The 6860-nt window shown below is 35.6% G+C and overlaps 1 long non-coding RNA gene across 2 annotated transcripts; it reads right to left on the bottom strand.

The window, feature by feature from the left end:
• Positions 1 to 536: 536 nt before the first annotated feature.
• LOC144431317 (uncharacterized) lies at positions 537 to 6070 on the bottom strand. 2 transcript variants are annotated; one of them, XR_013479939.1, is made up of 3 exons: positions 5689 to 6070; positions 4018 to 4090; positions 537 to 2223 (listed from the first exon to the last, which is right to left on the bottom strand). It is a non-coding gene; the product is annotated as an uncharacterized LOC144431317 (long non-coding RNA). The 2 variants fall into 2 exon arrangements; XR_013479938.1 differs by having other exon boundaries at positions 4018 to 4117; positions 5689 to 5928.
• Positions 6071 to 6860: the final 790 nt, after the last annotated feature.

The raw sequence follows: 6860 nt of genomic DNA, 5'->3' as shown, positions 1-6860 counted from the left end.
ATGCCTTTCACCGCAACAGTGTGTCAAAGCCTTTCACTGAAACAGTGTGCCAAAGAGTGTCAAGCAGGAACAAATATAAAAGCATTCAGCCATGTCATCTATATTCTATATAACGTTACACACACCTTTTTCAAAGGTTTTGTCATTAATTTTCTTGTTTACTCATTATATTTACCGATAAGATGTTCCATTAGAATTATCACGTACATTTTTAAGTTTAACGTTATATTATTGGTATGGAAAATTCATCATGTCAAAATATTTTCCATCGAATGTTTATACCTCTTTAACACAATCATACAGTGCTTCATTGCAATCGCTGGATACATTACAGATACTGTGCGGAGGTGCCCTGCCAGAACAAATGCCCAAAAACTTGGTACTTTCGTTAGCCAGATGCGTTTCAATAACGTTAACCCAATTTAGCATAATTTTCATTGTATATTTTAAATAGATATCCTATCAATAATATATTTAATCGCATTATATGCACTATTATATCCATATTTTTACTTCTTGATTTATTCCAGACCAGATACTTGTCAAATCTCAGATTATCTCCAAGTAAACACGTGGCGTAGATACTGGTCGGGGGCGTGGTGGAACAAAAGAAGTACGCAGTAATCAAGTCAGTTTTAAACCCATTGTTCAAGACAAAAAAGAGGTTCTTTGAAAAAAAAAAAGATAAGAGAGCGAGAAACTACCTCGACTTGGCGAAAGCAGGATTTATATAAAACAAGCTGTTTACATTTACAGCACGTTCCTACTATTTATAATATTGCGTCATAATGATGTCAAATGTAGGCGGGTGCAAACTGCAAATGTTCATGGGTGTAAATGACTGTGGGTTCAAATACTCATGGGTGGACAGTTTCGTGGGTGCAATTGTCCATGGGTGCAAAGATAATGGAACCGATGTATACAGGAAATTTTTGCGTCGATTAATTTTACACGGTAAACAGTGCCTTCCCTGAAACTCCGGGACTCAGTATTTACACAAATAAATATTTCACGCCAGTACACGCACATTATTGACTGTAGTTGGTACCGGTACAATACCCGTTATAGACGCAGGAGCAACTTCATTCAAGCACCGCACAAGATAGCATGATCCTCGAAATCCGTTGGACTCGGATATTACTCCGCTTCTACCCTTTACTAAAGTTGAAAAAAAAAATCAGTTTGGCCATGAGCTACTGTTGGTACTTTGTAAACTGTTGCTCCACAGTAGTATGGTTCTAAAATATAACTACGATTATCTGTGTTAGCTGCCAGTGGCATGAATGCTACCGCCCATTCGTGTTAGCTAAGTGGACTGATAGTTGTGGTAATTTAGTTATAAATTCTTCTAACTATTGAATAAAATCAGTTCACTGCATTTTTTTCGCATTGTAATTTACTTTGTGCCTATGACGCGGACTAAAGTGTCCGTGTTTATATTGTGTGTATAGATATATATATTTATAAACAGTTATGTTCACCCTTATTTAATGCTGCTTTGTCGAATCTGGACTCCGACCACTCTCCACACGAAAGAGTACAACTGTGTCGTTCACTCTCTTTTCTCCGGCCGTCGGGCTGGAGGTCGGTGGTGTTTCCAGTTCATTAGTGATGTAATCTGTTATGCTGTTTTAGGTTGATATTGGAGTTGCCGTACAATAAACAACCAATCCGGAATCCTTGAGTCTTCTGATTTATCTACATTACAACCACAGTAGTCACATCTTTCGAAACTGTGACACCTATTCGAAATTATGCATAAAGAAAACGCCTCATACAGGGTTGATGTATATAATCAATATCTTATTAAATAATGGGATGTATGCTCCTTATTTACCATTCTCTGTCATATTCTCGTGAACTATCTTTTCACTGCGGTTTCTGTTCAACAGGAAAACTTTGTTCACTTTTTTACTCGCAATTTTTTATGGAGAGCAGATTTTTTCTGATTGGAAAAATAAGCTTGGCTTGGCTGACCTTGAAACTGATCAGGCGTTTGAAAATAGTTGAAAAATACTAATTTCTTGTACATTATAGAATATATTTTGTGTTAATGGAAAGATATTCATGCGTAGTTTATTAACTACATTGCTGAAAAATATGTTTACCATGTATACATAATTGAATGCTTAAATGTACAAGACTCTAAATCTAGTTTTGAACTTTTCTGGCGAACGACTCTTCCTGAAAGTTGACAATGCTCTTTGGACGAATTGTTGCTTCCTGTGAAAAATATCAAAAATATGTTTTAAATTGGTATGGCCGATACATACAAGTTATTGCGAAAGGCGTTTAAATGATATGTGCATTAGACCTTAGCTTAGTCATTCAAAACCCAGCCTAAGCGCAGAAAATAAAGTGGCATAAGGCATAGCTCTTATCGGAAATGTGATCGTCAGAGCAGAAATTAGAATTGTTTGTAATTTTCCAATTATCTTCCATTGGGGACGTGTTCATTTTCAATGATAGAATATTTTTTATATATTTTTATCATGATAAACATGGTCAACATTTTTGATAATCGTTCATTGAAATTTTAATGGGCGTGGTGTTTCCGCTGGCTTCTCTCTTCCTCTATACCAGGGGTGGCCAACCTTTCGACCGCGATCGACTAAAATATTCAAAATAGATCGACTGATCGTTAACAAGGTCCTACACAAAAATGAATGTACACTGAATGTGCAGATAACTGCACACACGCATACAAAAAATTCCACCGCTGCCAATAAGAAGGCTTTGTGGGCACAATATCATTAAAATCGACACAAAATTTGTATTTTTTACGTTACATTTACGTTGTTGATTTGATTATTTAATTGTACCCGGAGTAAATGTTTCATTATTTATTCAAGATTCATTCAAATCATATAATTTAAATAGAGGGCGTGTCTAATTTTTAGTCGTTAGTGTTGAAAATACTTCAAGAAACCTTGCCAAGTATTATTCAAACAGCAAAAAATAAATATTCTTAAGCCATGAATGTTACGTGACTGCTCAAACTTCAGTATCTAATTTACAATTTCCCCCAACCGCGATTCTTCGCTTAGAATTAGGACAAATTGGGCATTTTGATGCCACTGCTACCATTGCGAATAAAATTTATCACACTACTCTTGGAGTGCGACAATAACTTTCGCATACTGCGGAAGGTATTGTAGGATCGTTTGTCAGTCTAGACACGCGATATTCAGCACTTCATTTTTAAACCTAGGCAGCGGAAAAACTTGTATTTGTTACGTGATAATATGCTTTATACTGTACGTATGTGTATATTGTATTTTGCGCATGTTAACTACTGTATTCTTCCTGTTGCAAAACACACAACTGGCTGGGGGCAATTTTGGGGGGCATTTCAATAAAAAATCCTTCAACATCACACGTGATCGATGGTCGAGACGTGTCGGTCGATCGCGATCGACGTGTTGGCCACCCCTGCTATATACCATGACATTCTGCCAACGCGTTGTGGTCTGTGAAATTTGCTCGCCAACTGCTCGTGCTTCTTATTTAGCAACAATAACACCGGGACCACAACATACTGGCGAACCGTCGTTTGGCATTTAATGAAAGACCTATTTTAGTTAGTGAAGTTGAGCTGTACCGCTATTGACCTTATGTAACAGAGTAATAGGTTGGGGTTGTTTATCCCTCTTGTTTTTAGTTTACTTTGTATACAACTTATTCTACCTATTGGCTAACATTTCAATTAGGATTTAGTTTAAATGTACGATTATCAACAAACTTGACCATGTTTATCGTCATAAAAATATCGTGAAATATCTAAAAATCACGGTATATATAAAACTGCCCACCTTTGCAATAAAAGATAACTACAAAATCACAAAAAATGCGAATTTCTGCCCAGTTGATCATATTCCCCGTGAGAGCTAATGTTTAAATTGTTTCGTTTATGCCACTTTTATTTTTCGCGGGTGGCATAGGTTTCGAATGACTAAAGTCTATTGTCGGCTCTTTACTATTCCACATACAAAAAAAGTAAATCGACTTCGCACTCACCTCTAATTTAGAATTTGACTTGTCAAAGTAGATTTCAGACCTCGTTGGAACGTGACATGTTTCACATGCTGTTCTGTAAACATCATAACTTCGTGACCACCTTTGTTGTAGAAAGAGAATTGAATAAAGCGATCGGAAAGCAAACAAGAAGATTTTAGTGTTAAAAAAGTAAGAAGCTGGAGACCATTTTTGCATGGAGAATAACATACATAATTTCACTTGAATACAATTGAAAATGTATATTAGTTTCGAGCTGTTAATAATTCATTTTTGCATCAAGTAAGGATTCCCAAATTTGATTTTTATGAAATACTAGGCTGTATTGTTGTTCGCCCGATAGTGATGTTTAGAAACGACTACTTCACATTGTCAACGTTTCTATAAATCAGTGCATACTAGTGATGACGTCATATAAAACAGTTTAGTAAAGAATTTTTATATACAAGAGCTCGTTATTGTAATAAACTCGTTATTTCAGCTTTGATTTGGATTGAAATCTTCCTCTTTCGAGTAGGTACACACGTGACGACAAGGGTTAGTCTGGATATCTATTTTACTATCCGGATAACGGATATCTCGTATTCTCCGGATATTTTTATTGTTAGAGGATCGATTTTACGAGATTTTTGTGGTACTGTGCGATATGAATAAAATCACAAACATAAAGAAAATCCATTTTTAGCAATTTTTTTGGGCGAGAAGTATCCAAAAAAGCTAGTTTACAGCGGAGAAAAAGTCCACTGAAAGACGATAGAAATGTTCCAGATACTTAAGACGGTATTATGGGAAAATGAATGAAGAAGGGAAAAACAAAGAAATCGGCATCTCCTCTCCAGTAGTGAAAACAGGCAAACTGTGTAAGTCACAGAATATGGTTTCAGAAGAGCGGGATTTATCAAGTGAAACAAATCGTATTTACTTATCGGTCATTCAGGAAAACGGGCAAAATTGAAAATATATACATATTCATGCCTTTGCGAAATGACCATTGACCATTTAATACTTTTTCTGCAATGAATTTCGTAAAAAGAACAACGCATCACCTATGGAGTTGTGCTGTTCACACGTTTCGCATTTTGCCTTCTCGACATTTCTTGATCGCAGAAAGTAGTTCCACACAGGATTGTAGCGCTTGCACTTTTATAGCGCTTGAATTTCATTTTAATGGCTTATAAAACATAACCTGCGTTCGTGTACCTTAAAATTTAGGAATGTACACAGATTACATGTTGTCCGAGACTCCACTTATGTTTACGCTTTCGCATTGTAATAAAGGTTCTCGAAACTCAAACTGTCTCATTCCATCATAAAAGACGTTCATTCAATACATTAATCGTGGAGTATTGGCATTGTGTCCAGTTCCGAAGCAAAACGCTGCACAATTGCCTCATTTTCCAGACAATATACCAGAATCCTAATGGCAAAAAATAGCGACAGCAAAAATAGTCATCGCCAAAACCGCCAATATATAGGCAAAAAAGAGTTGGTTGTTTTTTTTTCTCTGGGGGATAACGCCATTTAGCAAAATATATGAAAATCATTTATGAGCATATATATATATGCAATATGTATGCTATTAGCTATCCAGTTAACCGCCAAAATCATAAAAACTAGTGACGACTCTGCTTTGTTTTGTAAAAATCGTGTGAATAAATTGTAAAGCCAACTTACGGGTCTCGAGGACATTGATCTTCTTCAGTCAAAGAATTGGTAAACCAAGTCACATCAGTCATTTTATTCGTATCGAACTTAATCTCACAAACAAACTTCTCCACTGATTAGAAATTATAAATTTTTAAGTACACTTTTACTTATCTGCTAAGAAAAATATTCGTGCGACAAAAGAGCAAAATAGTATTCCACATATACAACTTAAGTTTAACCAAGCTTCCGCGTAATGTAGCTTTGCAAGACTCAATCGATATATTTCGTCACTGTATCCGGAATAAGATAGACTTGGCAATGTCACGTAGCATGAAATTTTCGATCTTTTGTCGCTATGAACTATTGACATCATCGTATTTTAAGTCTTATTCCCCTTGTGGCACAATTAAAATACGGACAGAACAGTACAAGCAATGGATTACTAAGAATATGGTAATTTTCAACAAAAACATTTGATGTGCAAATGCTAGTATCAAATATTATACCGTACGAAAGGCATCAGAAATCGCACAACAAAAATGTATATATATAAATAGAATGTATGTGCATTACATCCGCCGACTCTCCGCTCCTGCATGCATATCACGATTGAAATTTAATTATAATAAAAAAAATTTATATTTCAATAATAGCATGGTCAAATCATAACAACTTTGTAGCAAAATTTCGTTGATATTTTTGACCAATCTTTTCTTCGCCGTTATCTTGTTAAAAATGATGGAGGTTCAATAGATAGGCTACAGTCTAACTTCGCCTCCAATCTTGAAATAGATTGAGCTGAATGGCATGTGGTCTAATAATAGCGCATTTACAAAATAAGTCTTGTAAAGCATAGTATTGCATTTTAATGCGGCATATTCTGCTCGTAATGAATATAAACTTTGCGCTTATGTTCTATTAATGTATTTCCGGAGTAGAACGTGTTGTATTATCATATACATGCATGGTTTATGTTTTATCGCTCGTTTGAACTTGATTTACAAATTCGTCTTCATACTATTTTGGCTTCAACTCGTGACTTCGGATTAAAAATTATTTTGCCTTCCAACTCCGGGCTGTAAAAATGTTGAGAGAAATGTAGAGTCAAAACTCAAAGCATTTTACATTTTCTGTTCACATCAGTTTGTGTGGCTGCATGATTCATCTGGGCGGAATTTTCCATTTCCTTCTTCGCGCTC

The sequence above is a fragment of the Styela clava genome, chromosome 13 (genome assembly GCF_964204865.1).
Source record: "Styela clava chromosome 13, kaStyClav1.hap1.2, whole genome shotgun sequence".
Taxonomy (NCBI): domain Eukaryota; kingdom Metazoa; phylum Chordata; class Ascidiacea; order Stolidobranchia; family Styelidae; genus Styela; species Styela clava.
Note: the sequence above shows the minus strand (reverse complement) of the source record. Positions and strands in the feature narration are given on the sequence as shown.